This window comes from Bos indicus x Bos taurus, chromosome 2, assembly GCF_003369695.1.
Source record: "Bos indicus x Bos taurus breed Angus x Brahman F1 hybrid chromosome 2, Bos_hybrid_MaternalHap_v2.0, whole genome shotgun sequence".
Classification (NCBI taxonomy): Eukaryota; Metazoa; Chordata; class Mammalia; order Artiodactyla; family Bovidae; genus Bos; species Bos indicus x Bos taurus.
In genome coordinates, this window is record NC_040077.1 from 111,738,082 (window position 1) to 111,757,354 (window position 19,273).

Here is a 19,273-nt window from a genome sequence, read left to right on the forward strand (position 1 = left end):
ACAGGAGACACAGGTTTGATCCCTGGTTTGGGAAGATCCACTGCATTAGGAAACGGCAACCTGCTCCAGTATCCTTGCCTGGTAGACTCCATGGACAGAACCTGGCAGGCTACAGTCCATGGAGTCACAAAGGGCTGGAGATGCCTCTGCGACTGAGCACACAGCACACACATCCTAACCTAAGGTGTGAGGTGATATCTCACTGTGGCTTTGATTTGTATTCCCCTAGTGATTATAAGGTTGAACACTTTTAATGTACCTGTTGGCCATTTGTATGTCTTCTTTTGAGAAATGTCTACCCAGGTTATTTGCCAATTTGGATTATTTGGGGTTTTGTTTGTTTTGCTATTGAGTTGTTTGACTGCCTTATACATTTTGTATATTAACCCCTTAAGAGATGTATATTTGCAAATATTTTCTCCTATTTATAGGCTGTCTTTAAACTTTTTTGATTGTTTCTTTTGCTGTGCAGACTCTTTTACATTTGATGATGTCTTGCTTATTTAACTTTTGTTTTTGTTGCCTGTGACAAGAAGATTTATCTCTATGTTTTCTGGAATTTTTATGGTTTCAGTCTTACATTTAAGTCTTTAATTTATTATGAGTTAATTTTTGTGAGTGGTATAGGGTAGAGGTCTAGTTTCATTCTTTAGCATATGGCTGTCCAGTTTACCAACACCATTTATTGTAGAGACTATCCTTTTCCCATCGTGTGTTCTTAGAGCTCTTGTCAAAGATTAGTTGACTACATGTGTGGGTTTATTTCTTGGCTCTCTATTCTGTTCCACTGACTTAGGTGTCTGTTTTTAATCCTGGTACCATACTGTTTAATTACCAGAGCTTTTTAATATATTTTGAAATGAGGAAATGTGATGCCTCCAGCTTTGTTCCTCTTTCTCAAGATTGCTATGGCTAATCCAAGATGTCAAAACAATGATAATGACCCAAAGACTCAATAATTTAAATCAGGAATTGGCAAATTGGCATTTTATATAAGAGATCAGATAGTAAAGACCTTAACTTTAATGGGTTTTACAGCCTCTGTGACAACTACTCTGCTGTTATAACACAAAAGCAGCCATAGGCTGTATCTAAAAGAATGGAGCATGCTGTGTTCCAATCAGTTCAGTTCTGTCGCTCAGTCATGTCCACCTCTTTGCAACTGCATGGACTGAAGCACACCAGGCTTCCCTGTCCATCACCAACTCCCAGAGCTTACTCAAGCTCACTTCCATCAAGTAGGTGATGACATCCAACCATCTCATCCTCTGTCATCCAGTTCTCCTCCTGCTTTCAATCTTTCCCAGCATCAGGGTCTTTTTGTGTGAGTTAGTTCTTCACATCAAGTGGTCAGATTATTGGAGCTTCAGTCTCAGCATCAGTTCCTCCAATAAATATTCAGGACTGATTTCCTTTAGGACGGACTGGTTGGATCTCCTTGTAGTCCAAGGGACTCTCAAGAGTCTTCTCCAACACCAGAGTATAATAGAATCAATTCTTCAGCACTCAGCTTTCCTTATGGTCTATTCTCACATCCATACATGACTACTGGAAAAACCGTAGCTTTGACTAGATGAACCTTTCTCAGCAAAGTAGTGTCTGCTTTTTAATATGCTGCCTAGGTTTATCATAGCTTTTCTTCCAAGCAGCAAGCGTCTTTTAATTTCATGGCTGCAGTCACCATCTGCAGTGATTTTGGAGCCCCCCAAAATAAAGTCTGACACTGTTTCCACTGTTTCCCATCTATTTGCCATGAAGTGATGGGACCAGATGCCATGATCTTAGTTTTCTGAATGTTGAGTTTTAAGCCAACTTTTTCAATCTCCTCTTTCACTTTCATCAGGAGACTCTTTAGTTCTTCACTTTCTGCCATAAGGGTGGTGTCATCTGCATATCTGGGGTTATTGATATTTCTCCCAGAAATCTTAATTCCAGCTTGTGCTTCATCCAGCCCAGCATTTCGCATGATGTACTCTGCACATAAGTTAAATAAGCAGGGTGAAAATACACAGCCATGATGTACTCCTTTCCCAATTTGTTCCATGTCCAGTTCTAAGTGTTGCTTTCTGACCTGCATACAAATTTCTCAGGAGGAGGTAAGATGGTCTGGTATTGCAGTCTCTTGAAGAATTTTCCACAGTTTGTTGTGATCCACACAGTCAAAGGCTTTGGTGTAGTCAATAAACCATAAATAGATCTTTTTCTGGAACTCTCTTGCTTTTTTGATGATCCAGAAGATAATGGCAATTTGATCTCTGGTTCCTCTGCCTTTCATAAATCCAGCTTGAACATCTGGAAGTTCTCAATTTCACATACTGTTGAAGCCTAGCTTGGAGAATTTTGAGCATTTCTTTGCTAGCATGTGAGATGAGTGCAGTTGTGCAGTAGTTTGAGCATTCTTTGGCATTGCCATTCTTAGAGATAGGAATGAAAACTGACCTTTTCCAGTCCTGTGGCCATTGCTGAGTTTTCCAAATTTGCTGGTATATTGAGTGCAGCATTTTCACAGTGTCATCTTTCAGGATTTGAAATAGTTCAACTGGAATTCCATCACCTCCATTAGCTTTGTTCATAGTGATTCTTCCTAAGGCCCACTTCACTTCACATTCCAGGATGTCTGGCTCTAGGTGAGTGTGAGTGATCACACCATCGTGATAATCTGGGTCGTGAAGATCTTTTTTGTACAGTTCCTCTGTGTATCCTTGCCACCTCTTCTTAATATCTTCTGCTTCTGTTAGGTCCATACCATATCTGTCCTTTATTGAGCCCATCTTTGCATGAAATGTTCCCTTGGTATCTCTCATTTTCTTGAGGAAATCTCTAATCTTTCCCATTCTATTGTTTTCCTCTATTTCTTTGCATTGATTGCTGAGGAAGGCTTTCTTATCTCTCCTTGCTATTCTTTGGAACTCTGCGTTCAAATGGGTATATCTTTCCTTTTCTCCTTTGCCTTTATCTTCTGTTCCAATAAAACTTTACAAAAAACATGTGGTAGGCCAAATATGGTCCATAGACATAATTTCTGATCCCTTTTCTAAATTATCACAGGTGACTTTGATCACTGAAGCCATGAAATTAAAAACACTTGCTCCTTGGAAGAAAAACGCTGACAAAACTGAGAGCATATTAAAAGGGGAAGACAATACTTTGCCTAAAAGGCCCATAGAGTCAAAGCTATGGTTTTTCCAGTAGTCATGTATGGATGTGAGAGTTGGACAATAAAAAAAGCAGAGCACCAAAGAATTGATGCCTTCAAACTGCGGTACTGGAGAAGAATCTTAGTCCCTTGGACAGCAAGGAGATCGAACCAGTCAATCCTAAAGGAAATCAGCCCTGAATATTCATTGAAAGTGCTGATGCTGAAGCTAAAGCTTCAGTACCTTGGCCACCTGCTGGGAAGAGTCGACTGATTGGAAAAGACCCTGATCTTGGGAAAGGCTAAAGGCAAGAGGAGAAGGGGATGACAGAGGATGAGATGGTTGGATAGCATCACAAATTCAATGGACATAAATTTGAGCAAACTCTGGGAGATGGTGAAGGACTCGGAAGCCTGGCGTGTTGCAGTCCATGGGGTCACAAAGAGTCAGGCACAACTGAGCGACTGAAAAACAACGAGAAAATGAAAAATATAAAACAGCGAACTTTAGGCATTAGAATAATCCATAAGACTTTAGTTCTCAGAGAATAACATGATAAACATTTTTCCATCATATTTAACTGATAGCAAAATCTTGAACTAGTAGATGGATTCAAGGTATATTTTGGCAAGAGAACCAACAGCAAATAGGACTCACTAATATAACAGATGAGTCAAAGATGACTCCAAACTTCTTAGCATAAGTAAATGGTGATGCCATTTAATGAAATCGTAAGTAGGAATATACTTTTGTATGGGGGGTAGAATTAAAATTCTAGATTGGACTACTGATTTTGAAATATCCATAAAACATCCAAGTAGAACTTTCAGGTAGAATGTTGAATGTACTCAAGAGGTTTCAACATAAATTGGGGAGTCATCAGCTCATAGACAGCATTTAAGCCATAGAAATGAATGAAATTATCTAGGCAGAGAATGTAGAAAGAGAAAGGAAGATGAGGAAATATCTTGATGTACTTTCTGAACCATCTAAGTAAGAGTTAATCATGTTCATTATAGTTAACCAGTGCCAGGAGAGTTTTATTTCTGCCAATCTTGGTGAACTCAGAATTTGTGAGTGGCAATAAATACACATTTATATTGTACAAATAATTTTTTTCTAATTTATTGAAGCACATACCCTTTTTCCAAGAACTGTATTGGGGTACATGTTCATCTGAACAAGTGCTGATAATTGTGATTTGTATAATACAGTTAAAGTAACATTTCTAATAAATTCATTTTATTTTATTCATCACAGTCAAAGAGAAAATATTAGCCTTCCCAGCACAAAGAAAAGCAACTGATTTCAAATAATCTCTGCAATGCAACTTGCACTGCATTTTTATATATTACATTCTCAATGCACCACCACTTGAGGTGTTACCTGCCCAGAGATATAGGTAAATTCCTTGTAGTTTAATAATGTGAAGGAAACACAAACTAAAAGTCGTCTTTTAGTTTGTCATCTACTGAAACATCTTACCCTTCATATATATGAGACAGATCACTCTCTATTTCCAGGAAAGCAATATGAAAAGGAAAAGGAAATAATAGATGAGAGAAGAGCAAGAGTGCTCAAATCAATGAATTTATTGCAGTCATTCCATTTTCCGGGAATGGGTAAAGAGGTGGTGTATTCTATTTTTAGTATGGCTGAGGACCTCCTCTCAGGCCAACCCTCTGGTAAATAATAACCACAAACTCTGGGCAAAGTATAAAACACAATTAACTGAAGATACTGAAGGGTGAACAAAGGCAGGCAGAAATGGTGTGGAGTCAATATCTGTTAAAAAAAAAAAAAAGAGAGAGAGAGAGAATGACACTGGGTAAAATTCCAGTTTTTGTAACTTTCTAAAGGATGGAAGTCTCAAGGATTAAAGAACTGAGTTGAAATTTGAGCTGACATCTACTGCAGGAAAGACAAAAATTTCCAATTCAGTTTAGCCAAGTTACCAGCCTGATTTTTTTTAAACATCAATATTCTTCAAAGGAACGTAATAGAACCAAGAATTTCTATAACACATTCTTCACAATGTTCAGGATACAATACAAAATTGCTCAACATACAAAGAAATAGAAAAATATGGCTTATTCTCAAGAGAAAAGATAATAGAGACCAGTCTTGAGAAGATCCAGATGTTGACATTAGCAGATTAGGATTTTTAAAGCAGATATTATGATTATGCCCAAGGATGTAAGGGAAAATATTCTCACAGTGTGTGAATATTAGGGCATCTCAACAGAAAAGTAAAAACTATAAAAAGGAATTAAATATAATCTCCTCACCTGGAACATGCTATATCTGAAATTAAAGTGTTATCAAATGGGTTTAGCATCAGAGTAGAGATGATAGAGGAAAGGTCAGCCAGCTTAAAACCAGATCAATGCAAGTGATAACCATCTAAAGCAGAGGTATTTCCATGAAGGTCTAGTGGTTAAGAATCTGCCTTCTAATGCAGGGGGTACAGGTTCGAACCCTGGTTGGGGAGCTAAGATCCCACATAGCTCATGGCCAAAAAAACACATCGTAAAACTGAAGCAATATTGTAAAAAATTCAGCAAAGACTTTTAAAATGGTCCACATCAAAAAAAAAAATCTTTAAAAAAAATTTTAAGAAAAGAGGAATAGAAAAGAGGATGTGAGAGAATAGCACTGAAACATGTATATTGCCATATGCAAAATAGAAGACCAGTGCAAGTTGCTGAGGAGAAGGCGATGGCACCCCACTCCAGTACTCTTACCTAGAAAATCCCATGGACAGAGGAGCCTGGTAGGCTGCAGTCCATGGGGTCTTGAAGAGTCGGACACGACTGAGCGACTTCACTTTCACTTTTCACTTTCATGCATTGGAGAAGGAAATGGCAACCCACTACAGTGTTCTTGCCTGGACAATCCCAGGGACAGGGTAGCCTTCTGGGGTCGCACAGAGTCGGACACGACTGAAGTGACTTAGCAGCAGCAGCAGCAGCAAGTTCGCTGATGAAACAGGGAACTCAAAACTGGTGCTCTGGGACAACCCAGAGGGATGGGGTGTGGAGGGAGGCAGGAGGGGGGTTCAGGATGGTGGAACACATGTACACCCATGGCTGGCTGATTCATGTCGATGTATGGCAAAAAAAAAATCACAATATTGTAAAGTAATTAGCCTCCAATTAAAATAAATAAATTAATTTAAAAAGAAAATAACAAAAGAAGCAGAGCATCAGGGACTTGTGGAACAATATCAAAAGGTCTTCTATACACATAATTGGGAGTCTCAGAATGAGTGGAGGGTAAATATGATGTAGAAAAAATTTCTGAAAAAATAATGCTTGTTCTTTTCAAATTTGGTAAAAGTAATAAATTTACAGTAAACACTAAGCAGAATTAATTCAAAAAGAACGATTCCTAGACCCATCATAGTCAAGCTGGTGAAAACCAAAGAGAAAAATCTTAACACTAGACAAAGAAAAATAACACGAGGCACACAAAGGAACAGGAATCGCTGACTTCTCACCAGAAACAATGATCTTTACAGTGCTGAGATATTTTTTTAAATAGTGAATGCAAAATTTTATCTCCAGCAAAATCATTCCTCAAAAATCAAGATCAAAGACATTTTCAGACAGGAAAAAAATAAGATTTCTTGACCTGCCAACATGCACTGCCAAAAATGCTAAAGAAAGTTCTTCAGGCTGAACGGAACAAAAACCTACATCTTCAGGAAGTAATAAAGTGCGTTAACATTGAGAAATATGTGTAAATATATAAATGATTATTATTCTCTTAAATTTAAAGATACATGTGGCTCTTTAATGGAGGAGGGCATGGCAACCCACTCCAGGTATTCATGCCTGGAGAATCCCACGGACAGAGGTCACAAAGAGGCAGACACAACTGAAGCAACTTAGCAAGCACACACAGATGGCTCTTTAAAGAATCGCATTCATCCAAATATTTGAAGACAGACTGAATTTTTCACTCTAAATCTAAATGTTATCAAGCTTAGATTTTGAAAGATCATCAGATTTTTCCTGGCATGAAACTGACATTTGGATATAACATCGTTATTATTTTCTGAAATTAAATACATGTTTTCTATCAACATTTACTTGTCACATTCATTTTATTTGCCTTTTTTTCTCCCCTTTGTAGAGAAATGTGTCTAGAGTTAATAAGCTTAGCAAGCTTCTAGCCTAATAGGATTATGCTCAGAACATCTCTTTTGAAAGGGAGACATTTTCCTAATGGACTATCATTTAGAGAGAGTTTTGAGTTGTGAATCAATGAAGCAATAAATAATGAACACACTCCTGTGTAGTTAGAACTCCTAGGTTTCAGGGCATGTTTTTCTTCATCAAGTAAGATCAAAACATGTTCATATATGGGTAAAATTCTTAGAGAAAAACAAAGTTTATGTAGTTGTTGTTTAGTCGCTAAATCCTATCTGACTCTTTTGCGACCCCATGGACTGTAGCCCGCCAGGCTCCTCTGTCCAAGGGATTCCCCAGGCAAGAATACTGGAATTGGTTGCCATTTCCTCCTCCAGGGGATCTTTCCCACCCACAGACTGAACCCATGTCTCCTTTGTTGGCAGATAGATTCTTTACCAATGAGCCACCTGGGAAACCCCAATAAAATTTCCTGAAAAAAATTATAATGTTAAACACTTCCAAAAAAGAAAAGCATAATTTAAAAGTTAAGCTTAAAGTGTGTGTATCACAATAAACTGGAAAATTCTTAAAGAGATGGGAACACCTGCATCCTGAGAAATCCATATTCAGGTCAAGAAGCAATAGTTAGAACCAGACATGGAACAATGGACTGGTTCCAAATTGGGAAAGGAGTATGTCAAGGCTGTATATTGTCACCCTGTTTATTTAACTTATATGCAGAGTACATCATGAGAAACCCTGGGGTGGATGAAGCAAAAGCTGGAATCAAGATTGCAGAGAGAAATATCAGTAACATTAGATATGCAAATGACATCACCTTTATGGCAGAAAGCAAAGAGGAGCTAAAGAGCCTCTTGATGAAACTGAAAGAGGAGAGTGAAAAAGCTGGCTTGAAACTCAACATTCAAAAAATTAAGATCATGGGCTCTGTTCCCATCACTTCATGGCAAATAGATGGGGAAACAATGGAAACAGTGACAGACTTTATTTTTGGGGGCTCCAAAATCACTGCAGATGGTGACTGCAGCCATGAAATTAAAAAAGGCGTGCTCCTTGGAAGAAAAGCCATGACCAACCTAGACAGCTTATTAAAAAGCAGAGACATTACTTTACCAGCAAAGGTCCATCTAGTCAAAGCTATGGCTTTTCCAGCAGTCATGTATGAAAGGGGAGAATTGAACTATAATGAAAGCTGAGCACTGAAGAACTGATGCTTTGGAACTGTGGTGTTGGAGAAGACTCTTTAGAGTCCCTTGGACTGCAATATCAGACCAGTCGATCCTAAAGGAGATCAGTCCTAGGTGTTCATTGGAAGGATTGATGCTGAAGCCGAAACTCCAATACTTTGGCCACTTGATGCAAAAACCTGACTCATTGAAAAAGACCCTGATGCTGGGAAAGATTGAAGGCAGGAGGAAAAGGAGATGACAGTGGATGAGATGGTTGGATGGCATCACAGACTCGGTGGACATGAGTTTGAGCAAGCTCTGGGAGTTGGTGATGGACAGCGAAGCCTGGAATTCTGCAGTCCATGGGGTCGCAAAAGTTGGACTCGACTGTGTGACTGAACTGAAGCTTAAAGTGCATTCAAATACTGTTGGATAAAAGAATGAGACTATATGTCAATGCTATTTAAAATCTTGAGTAAAAATATCTAAAATAAAGTCATCAAAATCATATTCAGAATCTTTTCATAGTTTCTAGAGGCAAGCAAACAACAACAAAAAAATATTTTCCATGTTTTTGCACTTGCCAGCTAGATATTTGTTCTGGATGCTCTACCAACACCTCAGCATCTGTATTTCAGCATTAAAGTTATCTTCTGAGGACTTCCCTGATGGTCCAGTAGCTAAGACTCTGTGCTCCCAATACAGGGGGCCTGGCTTCCATCCCTGGTTTGGAACATGATCCTACATACTACAACTGAGAGTTCACATGCCATGCAAAGATCCCACATGCCTAAGACCTGGCGCAAATAAATAAGACCTGGCTGCTATTGAAAACACCAGTACCACCAGTAGAAACTGCTGCTCTAGGTCTTCGTTGCTGAGTGTGGGCCTTCTCTAGTTTCGGCTCTCGGGCTCTAGAGCGTGTGGGCTTCAGCAGTTGTGGCACACAATCTTAGTTACTCTGCAGCATGTGGGATTTTGCAAGACCAGGGATCAAACCCATGTCCCTTGCATTGGCAGGCAGATTCCTAACCACTGGACTACTGGGGAAGCCCCAGAAAACTATTTCTGTGTGAGCCTGAAGATACAGAAAGAGTTAGAGAGGGAAAGGGGAATTTATGGGGCTGTCAAGACTGCCTCCACAATAGAAAACTTTACATTGCTTTTTGAGATAAACTTTCTTTTATCTGAAATTCCTTTTCAAGTGTGCACGAGGTCTGTAGTGGAGGAACTCTGTTCCCCTCTAAATCTGATTATCTTATTCACATATTGGGAAGAGGGGCCCAGAGACTGGGCTGGAATAGCGGGGAGAACAAGGAAGATTGCTCCCTACGAGAGTCCTGGGATAGAGCGTTTCACCCAACCATCTATTCAGCATCTCAGCCACCAGCACGGCAGGCGGCTTTCAGCCAGAGTCACAGCTTAAGGGGCCACACTCCTGAGTGAAGCTGGCAGGATCTGAGCTTTTAGCCTGTCAAGATCCATATTGGCTGGCACAAGAACAGAGATCCCTTCTAAAATTGAACATGGCAGCCAAATTAATCCTATTAAACTCTAAATGACCCTCCACTGAGGGATGCACATTAAGAAGATTGTTGCTATATTACAATCCCTTCTCTATCATAAAAATCTTCTTAGGAAAACAGAATTTTCAAAAACGTCATAGAATGTCAGAGGTAGAGGTCATCTTAAAAGACTATAGACTGCCTTAGTAATCATCCCATCCTATCATTTTATTTCACAAATGCTTGGCACAGGGAGAAAGAAAATTCATCAAAATATGTGAATCACCTTTTTTCCCTTCAGTTCAGTTCAGTCAGTCAGTCGTGTCCAACTCTTTGCAACCCCATGAATCGCAGCACGCCAGGCCTCCCTGTCCATCACCAACTCCCAGAGTTCACTCAAACTCATGTCCATCGAGTCGGTGATGCCATCCAGCTATCTCATCCTCTGTTGTCCTCTTCTCCTCCTGCCCCCAATCCCTCCCAGCATCAGAGTCTTTTCCAATGAGTCAACTCTTCGAATGAGGTGGCCAAAGTCTTGGAGTTTCAGCTTTAGCATCAGTCCCTCCAAAGAACACCCAAGGCTAATCTCCTTTAGAATGGACTGGTTGGATCTCCTTGCAGTCCAAGGGGCTCTCAAGAGTCTTCTCCAACACCACAGTTCAAAAGCATCAATTCTTCGGCCCTCAGCTTTCTTCACAGTCCAACTCTCACATCCATACATGACCACAGGAAAAACCATAGCCTTGACTAGATGGACCTTTGTTGGCAAAGTAATGTCTCTGCTTTTGAATATGCTATCTAGGTGGGTCATAACTTTCCTTCCAAGGAGTAAGCATCTTTTAATTTCATGGCTGCAGTCACCATCTGCAGTGATTTTGGAGCCCAGAAAAATAAAGTCTGACACTGTTTCCACTGTTTCCCCATCTATTTCCCATGAAGTGATGGGACCAGATGCCATGATCTTAGTTTTCTGAATGTTGAGCTTTAAGCCAACTTTTTCACTCTCCACTTTCACTTTCATCAAGAGGCTTTTTGGTTCCTCTTCACTTTCTGCCATAAGGGTGGTGTCATCTGCATATCTGAGGTTATTGATATTTCTCCTGGCAATCTTGATTCCAGCTTGTGCTTCTTCCAGACCAGCATTTCTCGTGATGTACTCTGCATAGAAGTTAAATAAGCAGGGTGACAATATACAGCCTTGATGAACTCCTTTTCCTATTTGGAACCAGTCTGTTGTTCCATGTCCAGTTCTAACTGTTGCTTCCTGACCTGCATACAAACTTCTCAAGAGGCAGGTCAGGTGGTCTGGTATTCCCATCTCTTTCAGAATTTTCCACAGTTTATTGTGATCCACACAAAGGCTTTGGTATAGTCAATAAAGCAGAAATAGATGTTTTTCTGGAACTCTCTAGCTTTTTCCATGATCCAGCGGATGTTGACAATTGGTCTCTGGTTCCTATGCCTTTTCTAAAACCAGCTTGAACATCTGGAAGTTAAAGTTTCACGTATTGCTGAAGCCTGGCTTGGAGAATTTTGAGCATTACTTTACTAGCATGTGAGATGAGTGCAATTGTGTGGTAGTTTGAGCATTCTTTGGCATTGCCTTTCTTTGGGATTGGAATGAAAACTGACCTTTTCCAGTCCTGTGGCCACTGCTGAGTTTTCCAAATTTGCTGGCATATTGAGTGCAGCATTTTCACAGCATCATCTTTCAGGATTTGAAATAACTCAACTGGAATTCCATCACCTCCACTAGCTTTGTTTAAAGTGATGCTTTCTAAGGCCCACTTGACTTCACATTCCAGGATATCTGTCTCTAGGTGAGTGATCACACCATCGTGATTATGTTGGTCATGAAGATCTTTTTTGTACAGTTCTCCTGTGTATTCTTGCCAGAAACATAAAATGCATATAATATATAATATCTATAATTGGGTTTATGAAATAAAATAAATTCTGAGCATTTTTAGTTCCTTAAAATAAATCTCAATATAGTCTAATCTAAAGCCTCTTTAAGGATAAACTTGAAATAGATCTTTAGGCAACGTGCTCATCTATACCACTCCTAGGTTGATGCAAATGTCTTCTCTGACCGGATTGATCTTTTCCCTGCCATTAGAATAAGCCTTATCTCTCTGAGTGCTAACCCATTTTAGGTAATTTTTCACAGCTTGAGTCTATTACCTTCTTTTCTATGCCACTATACATATCTTGACTTCTTTCTTCCTATTGACTTTATTCTAGGTTGAACTTTTAACATGGTAGAAAGCTCTTCTACGGCAGCTTTCAGGCTTTAATCAAACTTTAGGAAAATCAAGCAAAGTCCAGCATGAGATATGTGCACGCACAGTCATTCAGTCATGTCCAACTCTTGCAATCCATGGGTTGTAGCCTGCCAGGATCCTCTGTCCATGGGATGTTTCAGGCAAGAATACCAGAGTGAGTTGCCATTTCCTCCTCCAGGGGATCTTCCCAACCCATGATCGAACCGGAGTCTCTTGCCTATCTTGGATTGGCAGGTGGGTTCTTTCCCACTGAGCCACCAGGGAAGCCTCCAGCATGGTAATAACATTACACCTAATGCGTACAGCATGTCTAATTGGTGTGAGACAACTTACTAAGCAAATTACTTCATTATCATGATACCTGATTTTATCTAGAGTTGAGTGATATTAAAATATCCATGTTGCTTACAAAGGATGAGACTCAGAGTTAGGAAATTGCCCAAGGTCGCATAATTAGAAATAGTAGAACCAGAATTTTAATGCTAACATTTTATATCAGAGCCCTCTCTCTTATTCACTGTGCAAACCTACCTATAAATGTATGATGGACCATAGTGAGAGACAAAGCTGGAAAGTAATTTGTGACTTAGATTTATTACGCATGTGCTCTGTTGCTTAGTCATGTTTGGCTCTTGTGTCCCCATGGACTGTAGCCTTCCAGGCTCCTCTATCCATGGGATTCTCCAGGCAACAATACTGGAGTGGGTTGTCATACCCTCCTCCAGGGGATCTTCCCAACCCGGGGATTGAACTCGAGCTTCCTGTGTCTCCTGCATTGGCAGGCGGATTCTTTACCCACTGAGCCACCTGGAAGGCTTTAAATGTGCTATAGGACTGAGTATAAGAGGGGCATCCAACTCAGTCTGGGGAACTCCAGGAAAAATTCATAAATGAGTTGCCTTCAGAGCTGAATTTTGAGTCAGGTACTATGGCCGACGTATTCTCCAACCAGTAGGAAGATCACAGAGGAAAGAACAGAGGTATGAAAGGGTGTGGGACACTTTTTAAATTTAACAATTATGATTTGTAAGTGTCATCTTAAAAAAATCAGTCCACTAAATTATGTAGAAATAAATATGCAACAAGTTGGCAAAACAAAGTATACTTTAAATATGTTTCAGTAGATAGCTCATCTGAAATTCTGGATTTTTCAGTCACTTTATTCTGATGCTAAGGCAGCCAACTAATTCTTAACTTTAGCTGGTGTAAGACTGGGAAGGCTGGCTTCACTGCAGATTCCTGCTGCTATGTAATCTTTTCTCCTCTGCCCTTCCAAGCTTTCCTTTAGGGTTAATTTGGCTGTACGGGTGGCATCTTCAAGTTACAGATCTTGTTTACATATTTTCTTAAGGAGAAGTTTTCCCAGTTACATAGTTCTTTCCCATTGATGTGACTTTCCAGGCAAAGTAAGGCCTAGATGGATGTGACTGAAATAAATATGATCGTCCCTCATCATTCCAACCAAAAAAAAAAGAAAACCCTCCAAGTGAAGGAACACCACCTGGCTGAGTGTATCCTTGAATCACAGAAGTTATGCTCTGTACCAGCAGAGTTGTGACAGTGGGTTCTCGGGAAACAAGACAGTGTGGCTGAGCTGGTTTCCCAACTCTTTGCACCAGCACTCAGCGATGTGAGCTCATGCCACCGCACATCAAACCTCAGTGCTCGGTCATTGCTTCCACACTGTGTTCTTGACACTCATCCTACAGAATGGATTTCTGTTTCTTCTCGGTTGCTGATACTATACCATTTGCAGCTATAGTTTTCACTGAAGGGATTCCTCCAGCTACAGCAGCCAAACGGTATTCAAAGTGGATGTCAAAGTGAAAGTGAAAGTCATTCAGTCATGCCCAACTTTTTGCAACCCCATGAACTATAGAGTACAGGGAATTCTCCAGGCTGGAATACTGGAGTGGGTAGCCTCTCCCTTCTCCAGGGGATCTTATCAACCCAGAGGTCAAACCCAGGTCTCCAGGTCTTCAGTCTGGACAAGTTTAGCAGAAAGGCTGGATGCGGTCAGTGAAAAGTGATAACTGTGCTCTGCCATCTTTACCTGGACAGCACTTTTTTGTTGTTTATAGTAGCTTTATTCATAACTGCCAAAAAATTGAAATAACTCACATGACCACTAATTGGTGAGGAAGGCAGAGTGAGTTCACTGGTGAAAATGGGCATCAAATCAATGGGTGTCAAAGTGAAAACAAAAGTGTTACTCAGTCATGTCCAACTCTTTGCAACCATGGACTGTAGCCCACAAGCCTCCTCCATCCATGGAATTCTCCATGCAAGGATACTGGAGTAGGTTGCCATTATCTTTCCAGGGGATCTTCCTGACTCAGAGATCAAACCTGAGTCTCCTGCACTGCAGGCAGATTCTTTATCATCTAAACCACCAGGGAAGCTCCTAGATGTCAAAGTGAAAGTGAAAGTCATTCAGTCATGCCCAACTTTTTGCAACCCCATGAACTATAGAGTACAGGGAATTCTCCAGGCTGGAATACTGGAGTGGGTAGCCTCTCCCTTCTCCAGGGGATCTTGTCAACCCAGAGGTCAAACCCAGGTCTCCAGCATTACAGGGAGATTCTTTACCAGCTGAGCCACAAGGGAAGCCTGGATGTCAAAGGATACCATTAAAAACTCCCAAACCAGGGGACTTCCATAATGGTTGAGTAGTTAAGACCTCTCCTTCCAATGCAGGGGTTCAATCCCTGGTTGGAGAACTAAGATCCCACAGGCCTCAAATGCCCCTCCCCCCAAAATAACATAAAACAGAAACAATATTGTAACAAACTCAATAAAGGCTTTTTAAAAAATGGTACATATAAAAATAAAATCTTAAAAAAATAAAACCTCCCAAACCAGAGAGTGAAGATTAAATTAAAAAACATAGAAATCTAGGTCTTTCCAAAAGATAACTATAAAAGTATCAGAAATATCAAATGATAAATTTTAAAAAACACATCACATAAATAAAGACAGAAAACAATACAAAATAATTTGGAAATGTTAAAACAAAACACAAAAACTCTATCAATAAATGTGAATGATCTTAACTCAGCTATTAAAAGAAATAAATCTCTATTATACTCACAGAGCAAGACCTAACTTCATGATGCATTCAAGAGACACACCTAAAATAAAGTGACTCAGAAGTTTAAAATGAAATGGGCAAAAACATCCTAGGAATATGGAAATAGTAAGAAAGCAAGTCTTCAGATTTTGATGTCTCAAACAGAATCAAGCCAAAATTCATTAAAGATAAAAGGTCCGTATGAATACCAAGTTTTAAAATCCACAAAAAATACCAGACAGCTGAGTATCAATATGTTAAGTAAGGTACAAACTACATTTATTAATCTTTATTAAGCAGAACCATAGGGGATGCAAAGAGAAATAGAAACATACTAATAATAGGAGACTTCCACTCTCAGTAGAAGATAAATCATGATGACAATAAATATATAGAAGACCTAAATAACATATTTAATAAGATAGCTCTTATGGACCCATACTGAACATTAACCCTGACAATAGAAAACACATAGTGTATTTACAAAAGTGATCAAATATTAGGTCACAAGGAAAATAATAGTAAATTGCTTAAGACAAAAAAATAACTCAAATGACAGTGCAATAAAATAAAAAAATATTAATAATGTATTTTTTAAAAAGCTAAAAGGCCCTTCCTCCTGGAAATTTGAAAGCTACAATTTAACTGTTGCAGATCTGAGGAGACTAAGGAGATATGACTTCTAAATGCAGTGTGATACCCTGGATTGAATCTTGGAACAGAAAGAAAACATTAATGGGAAAACTGAAAAATCCAGATAAAGTCTGGAGTCTAATTCACAGCATAGTGTACCAATGTTGTTTCTCAGTTTTCAGTCGAGTCCAAATTTTCGTGACCCAAAAGACTATAGCCCAACAGGCTCCTCTGTCCATGGAATTCTGTAGGCAAGAATACTGGAGTGAGTAGCCATTCACTTCTCCAAGGATCTTCCCAACCCAGGGACTGAACCCAGGTCTCCTGAATTGCAGGCAGATTCTTTACTGTCTGAGTCATAAGGAAGCCCCTCAGAGTTCACAGCATAGCGTACCAATGTTGGTTCTTAGTTTTGACAGATGTACCACAATAATATAAGATATTAACAACAGGCAAACTGGTTGAAGACTATATGGGAACTCTGTATTATATTTGCAATGGTTCCATAAATGTAAAATCATTTCAAAATAAAAAACTAGTTTTAAAAGCTTTCAACTGAAAAACACTTCTATCAAGGAGCTACACAATCAAAATAACAGAACTTCTAAAAGTTATTGCATTATTTTTGACTCAGGTATCTCAGGTATTTATTACTCTCTAAGATATAACCAAATAGACCTACTTATCATTCATAAAATCTCTAAAAATCTATTAAGCTCTTTAGTATCTGTATAATGAAATCAATACTATAATCCATATAATTAAAGAATTACAATAGTAAAATTGAGTGCTTAAGAGATTTTGATATAGAGCCAAAAATATAGGTAAGCAAAGCCAAAAGAAGACTCATTGTCTATATCAATCTTTATAATTGGTTGAAACACTACAGTTCAGAATCTGTGGTATATATTTAAAGCTGTTAATTGAGGAAAATTTGAAGCCGTAAATACTTTATCAATACAAAAAACATGTTAAGCTAAATTCCCAACTCATAAAAGTAAAAAAAAAAAAAAACCACCACCATCACAGCAACAAAGTAAACCAAAATATAGCATAAAGAAAGAAAGAATAAATATAAAAACAGAAATTAATGAAAGAGGTAACAGAAAAACAGCATATGTAATTAGTAAAACAAGATATCAGTTTCTTTAAACATTAACAAATTAAGTAAAGCACTAACTAACTTAACTGGGAAGGAAATACAAATATACAAAACTAATGCATTGGGGGAAATAATCATTGAAATATAAGAATTTTTTAAATAAGATTAACTTGCAGACCTCTATACAAATACATTTGGAAAACTAGGTGAAATGGATAATTATGCAGGAAAATAGCTTTCCAAAACTGACTCATTAATATAGAGTTCAGAAGGATAAATTTCTAAATTGCTTGCATAAATTAAAATAAATAAAAAGAACAAAAAACTTTTGAATAACTAAAAGGTGAATTCTAATTGTTATTGCTGTCCAGTCGCTAAATTGTGTCTGACTGTTGGCAACCCCATAGACTGCAGCGCTCCAGGCTCCTCTGTCCTCCACTAGCTCCTGGAGTTTGCTCAAATTCATGATGTTCGTTGAGTTGGTGATGCTATCTAACCAACTCATCCTCTGCCACCCTCTTCTCCTTTTGCCTTCAATCTTTCCCAGCATTGGGGTCTTTTCCAACAATTTAGCTCTTTGTATCAGGTAGCCAAAGTATTGGAGCTTCAGCTTCATTATCAGTCCTTCCAGTGAATATTCACGGTTGATTTCCTTTGGTTTGATCTCCTTGCAGTACAAGGGGTTCGAAAGATTCTTCTCCAGCAGCATAATTCAAAAACATCAATTCTTTGGCACTCAACCTTCTTTATGGCCCAACCCTCACATCAATAATGTAATTTCAGTTTATTGTTCTCACATCTAATCCCAATGACAAATATAACTTTCATATGCCCTTCTGAAAATCCTACTGCTGCTTAAAATATTAATTTGTTAAAGGTTAGTAAAAATTCAAATTCCAAATGAGAGATTTGGCTTTATATTTGAAATATATGTTCATAATCAGACTTGATCCATGTCTTACTTCGAACTGTCTTTGAATTCAAACCTGTCATGTTTTCTTTTGAACTTCTGCTAGAGGTTCCACCTAATCTCTTCAATCAGAAGCATTTCTCCTTATAAACCATCACTTGAGTGAGTAAACAAGCTTCTTTTGCTCATTTCCCTATTTTTGCCATATTTGACAATACTAAGGCAATGGCACCCCACTCCAGTACTCTTGCCTGGAAAATCCCATGGATGGAGGAGCTTAGTAGGCTGCAGTCCATGGGGTCGCTAAGAGTCGGACATGACTGAGTGACTTCACTTTCACTTTTCACTTTCACGCATTGGAGAAGGAAATGGCAACCCACTCCAGTGTTCTTGTCTGGAGAATCCCAGGGATGGGGGAGCCTGGTGGGCTGCCATCTATGGGGTCGCACAGAGTCAGACACGACTGAAGTGACTTAGCAGCAGCAGCATCCAGTGATACTCTTTTTTCTTCCTGAATTCCATCAGCCCTAGTGAAAATCACTGGCATCAATGATCAAAATCATTTGTATGATTCTTAATGAATTAGAGTTATCCTTATTTTAATGGAAATAAAAGAGTACTAAGTGACCTTTGTTATAAAGTGATAAGGAAAAAACATTGCTATTTGATGATTCTTTTCTTCTGAATTTCCTGTTGTTGTTGTTGAGCCAAACTCTTCAGAAATACTGTTAATTGGTGATATTTTTTCATTTATACATTTCATGCTCTCAGCACGACCTCTCATTGTATGTGTGTTCTCAGTCACTCAGCCATGTCTGACTCTTTGACTTCTCTTACTGCCATTTAAAATTTTAAAGAAAATCAAGTATTTCTTCGAGAGAAAATATAATGAATGTACAGATAACTGTATGAGTCAGATTGTGACTTTTTAGTTGCAAAGAGGAAGATACAATTATTTCTCTTTTTTTCCTTAAATATTCTCAATAGAATAAAAGTTTAAAGATGCTACAAAGTGCCCTGGTTTGATCTTTCACTTCCCACTGCTATCTCTCTTAAATTTCTTTCTTTCCGTGACTTCTCTTTTCTCTTAGAGCTGAAGACAAATTTTGTTTTTCATCATTATCTCGGCTTAAATTCAGTTGGGAAGGAAATGAGAAGCGTGGGAGCTGATAAGCACCAAAATGCAATTCAAATAAAACTGGCTTTTGCATTTTTCAGTCTTCAAAGAAGAATCACAGTCAGTTTTAAGGATGAGGTTCATTCTGCTGTGGTATGGATACCCTCTTACTTATTCAGTATTTCCTG

At 38.8% G+C, this 19,273-nt stretch overlaps 1 pseudogene; it reads right to left on the reverse strand.

Annotated features, from left to right (window-relative positions):
• Positions 1-13,412: 13,412 nt before the first annotated feature.
• LOC113900399 lies at positions 13,413-14,300 on the reverse strand (annotated as a pseudogene).
• Positions 14,301-19,273: the final 4,973 nt, after the last annotated feature.